Below are 4,894 nucleotides of genomic sequence, written 5' to 3'. Positions count from 1 at the left end.
TAATGCAGGGACGTCACCGACATGTCGATACACCCTCTCCTCCAATACAGAGGTGGAACGATTTTATTGAGAAGAGTGGCACACTCAAGCACAGTTGGAGCTGATTGTGCTGAATATCATGGTAATGTGGATTACTCTTATTCAATGCATTTTAACATGGTCTGTATGTTTTGGAAGTTCTTATTTCTAGACAAGATCATTGATGACTAGTCTAGTTCGATTTTATAGCCAATAGAGGGGATTAAATTAGATTAAGTAAAAGGCTTCAAGGGTAATTTAATTCAGAAAAGTATGACTATAACCTAATCTATATAGCCTCATAATTAAGCTAAAAGTCCTGAACTGCTTGGTCTACAAAACTGCAAATCAGAAGTCATGTGCAAAGGGAAACATAATAAACTGTTTTGACATGAGCCATCATTTGACTTCTGAGAGAACAGAGAATAGTATTCTTTACTTTTAATGATGCCCGAACAACCATATTTCCTCCAGTGTGCCCCTTTCCTGCCCATCTCGCCTTTTCCTCTCCCTTTCTTTGTCCTTTCCCCTACCCAGCTCCCTCTTAAACTGATAGACCACACTCGCTCCACTCCATGACTTGACCCAGAGGATAAGGGGATTCCTCCCTCACTGAACCTCTCCTATGCTTTTAAGTCTACATCTTCTATTTGCCTATTTCAGAGACACACTACATATCCCTGTCCTTAGCCAATGGAATAGCCAGTTTATCCAGGCACAGATAGAATGTATGTCTTAGATTAAAATGTATGTATCTGTGATGTGACGTCTATACTGGAGGGGACAGACACATGGTCTCCTTGACGAGGTGTCAGGGTTGTGACAGTTATTGGATCCCCCTATGATTAGTAACATGGATAATGTTTTCTTCTCCATCCTCCCCACTTGCTTCCCCATCCGCCTGTCTGTATCTCTGTCTGTCACTCTGTCTGCCGGTCTCTCGACTCGGCACAAACAAGCTGTCAATGTGTGGGTGTTTTTTGTCATGAGAATTTTTAGTGTTTCATTGCTAGTGCTGATACAATTCACACAGGGTCATTGCATTGCCCTGGCTTTCAACACGGAGGCTAATACCTTAACAGAAAGCATTCCGGACATTTACCCTCATCCCTTTCACTGTAATTCGATTTCAAGGCACTTACCATGGTGAATAATGCAGATTATTGTCAGAGCCAAATAAAACTGTCACACTAATGAGAAACAAAATGGATCATATAAATCATAAGTCGTTATTTTATTTGGATTTGCAGAAAATCCATAGGAAGCATTTTAATGGAAATATAAAACCCATTTTAATACAAATGGCCTTATTCAATTAAAATGGTCTGGGTAAGACAAGAACATTTTTATTTTTGGATTCTTATCAACAAACAGGATGTTTATTGTAACAGACAACAAGGCACCTAGAGGAACCGCGTGTTCATTCAACATGTTTTGTGGCAACACTGGAAGATGTTCATTTTTGTACATCGGAAACGTCGTTATGCCCCAAACCAAAGAAAACTGACAGAAACATGGAGGGACTACCGGGACTTGTCCAATAAGAAACCCTCATTTTTGTTTTCAGATTCAAAAGGTTTCACTATGGTTTTCCTACTGAACACGACCCTGGTTACGCTCCTTTTTGTTTTTCATTTCAAAACGCTTTGCCCTTATGAACATAACAGGTTACTGGTTTTAACTGAAAAGGCCTGGTGTTATAGAAAACTGCACTTGTGAAAAACTTGTGATCTTTTTCAAAAGGTCCCATAGAATGTGATCAGGGGAACCGAGCTCTACACAAGGGCCAAAATAGAAAATAGGGGTTGTATGGGCTGCCTGTGTAAAACGTAACGTTATGACTATAACTACTGTTCCCTGAAGGAGGGAAAGAGGGTACAACATACTATGGGGAGTCACACTCTCATGATTTCGGTTGAAGGATCTACAATCACACCTGACAAGGCCAATGAAATCTGTGCCTTGCTGGAAGCCCCGTCTCCCACAGGTGATAAGCGTGAGGCTCAGATTCATTCCAGATTCACCGCTCTTCGCTGAGCACAGGAACAATCGGTGTGGGGCCAAACAGGTGTTGTACCTCATTTCCTTCCTTCAGGGAACAGTAGTTATAGTCACTTTCCCTTTGAGTCAGTCAACTTCAGTACAACATACTATAGGGAAATATAATCACTCCCCAAGACGACCCCAACAGATACTAAATGAAACGGCCCATGGCAGACCACCCAGACCTGACCCTGCCAGATGTGACAGTCTGGGTATTGCAAACTGAAACTGACTACCCAACCATAAGCATGCTGTGGGCTAGACTGGGAGCAGTGACATCCAAACAATAAAACCTCACAAAAGTGTGAGGTGATGCCCAACTCACCAAAGCACAAGTACACTATCAAAAAAGTATGTAGACACCACTTCAAATTCGTGGATTCGGCTATTTCAGCCACACCCGTTGCTGACGGGTGTATAAAATAGAGCACACAGCCATGCAATCTCCAAATACTGGCAGTAGAAGGGCCTTACTGAAGAGCTCAGTGACTTTCAACGTGGCACCGTCATAGAATGCCACCTTTCCAACAAGTCAGTTAATCAAATTTCTGCCCTGCTAGAGCTGCTCTGGTCAACTGTAAGTGCTGTTATTGTGAAGTGGAAACGTCTCGGCTCAGCCGCAAAGTGGTATGCCACACAAGCTCACAGAATGGGACCGTTGAGTGCTGAAGCGCGTAGTGCTTAAAAATGGTCTTTCCTTGGTTGCAACACTCACTACCGAGTTCCAAACTGCCCCGGTCTGGAAACAACGTCAGCACAATAACTGTTCGTCTGGAGCGTCATGAAATGGGTTTCCATGGCCGAGCAGCCGAACACAAGCCTAAGATCACCATGCGCAATGCCAAGCGTCGGGTGGAGTGGTGTAAAGCTCACCGCCATTGGACTCTGGAGCAGTGGAAACACATTCTCTGGAGTGATGAATCACGATTCACCCTCTGGCACTCAAACGGATGAATCTGGGTTTGGCGGATGCCTGGAAAACGCTAGCTGCTCGAATGTGTAGAGCCAACTGTCAAGTTTGGTGGAGGAGGAATAACGGTCTGTGGCTGTTTATCATGGTTCGTGCTAGGCCCCTTAGTTCCAGTGAAGGGAAATCTTAACGCTACAGCATAAAATAACATACACGTGTTTAGCACATGTTATTGCGGGTGTAACGAAATGCTTGTGCATCTAGTTCTGACAGTGCAGCAATATCTAAAAAGTAATATCTAACAATTTCACAACAAATACCTAATATACACAAATCTAAGTAAAGGAATGGAATTAAGAATATATACACTACCGTTCAAATGTTTTGGGTCAATTAGAAATTGTATTGTTTTTGAAAGAAAAGCACATTTGTTTTGTCCATTTAAATAACATCAAATTGATCATAAATACAGTGTAGACATTGTTAATGTAGTAAATTACTATTATAGCTGGAAACAGCAGAATATTTTATGGAATATCTACATAGGCGTACAGAGGCCCATTATCAGCAACCATCTCTCCTGTGTTCCAATGGCACCTTGTGTTAGCTCTTCCAAGTTTATCTTTTTAAAAGACAAATGAATCATTAGAAAACCCTTTTGCAATTATGTTAGCACAGCTGGAAACTGTTGTCCTGATTAATAACTCTACCTACATGTACATATTACCTCAATACCGGGGCCCCCGCACATTGACTCTGTACAAGTACCCCCTGTATATAGCACCGCTATTGTTATATACTGCTGCTCTTTGTTATTTGTTATTTTAACTCTTCATTTTGGGGGGGGTATTTTCTTAAAACTGCATTGTTGGTTAATGGCTTGTAAGTAAGCATTTCACTCTAAGGTCTACACCTGTTGTATTCGGCGCAAGTGACAAATAACAATTTGATTTGAGAGAGACAGGCAGATACTCTATCTTTTGACGCACACCACCACTGACATATTGTCAGTCCCGTGCCTTTTCGTAACCAGGAATACTGTCTGTACCAGCAGTCCCAGAGCTTTGACATAGGAACCACTCGGATTGCCTGTTTCTGGAGACGGAGGATATTTCCTCCCTCAAAACGGGCACAGAGGCCTCAGGAACAGTCGACGTGATGATACTGGAGAAGCGTGGGTGACGAACAACAAATGATAGCCTGTACCCTGACGTCACTGTTCGCATGATCCAGGGTGACACTAAGCATTGCGCGCCATTGGTCGGAGCAGACAGCGAGACTCCCTGGGAGTGGACTGGAAGAGATAGGTTCTTCTTCCATTTCAACCACTCTTGACAACCGTGTGTCTGAACATGGAGAAGGAACACTTTTCATCAAACTCACATACGGAAGACACACTTTTAACACCCGTGAGCACTGTGGAACTTGGTTGAGTGTGCTAAGGTTTGCTTACAGACTGGTCTACTCTGGGTACACGGGTTCCGGCGATTGGCCATGCCACTTGGAGGTACTGTTGTCATAACGAGCTTCAATCTGTTTAGGCGGTAAGATGCGTTCCAGCACCCAGCGCTGGACCGCACCAATAAAAAAATAGACCCAGGGAGTTATGGAGATTACCTTACCAACCGGTCATATGTACTGGCGCAAAGAGCATTGTAACCTAGCTGGGAAAAACGGACCCCTTCTGTTGTAACAGATAGAGGTGATTCGTAATTTAATCAAATTCCCAGGAATGAAAAGCATTGTGCTGGAGACAGACAGCTCATTTCGGGGGGCTCATATGAACCATGTGTGGGATAATAGCGTGGTCGTGTCCTACCCTGCTCATTCCCTCGACTCCGCTAGCAACAACTAATCACGAAAGAGCCCATAACCATGGCCGCAAGAAGATGTTTTGGGGTGGGGATGCAGCAGAGATTTTTC

Source organism: Salmo salar, chromosome ssa01, assembly GCF_905237065.1.
Source record: "Salmo salar chromosome ssa01, Ssal_v3.1, whole genome shotgun sequence".
Lineage (NCBI taxonomy): Eukaryota > Metazoa > Chordata > Actinopteri > Salmoniformes > Salmonidae > Salmo > Salmo salar.
The sequence above is the reverse complement of the archived record's forward strand: the minus strand, read 5'-3'. Positions refer to the sequence as shown.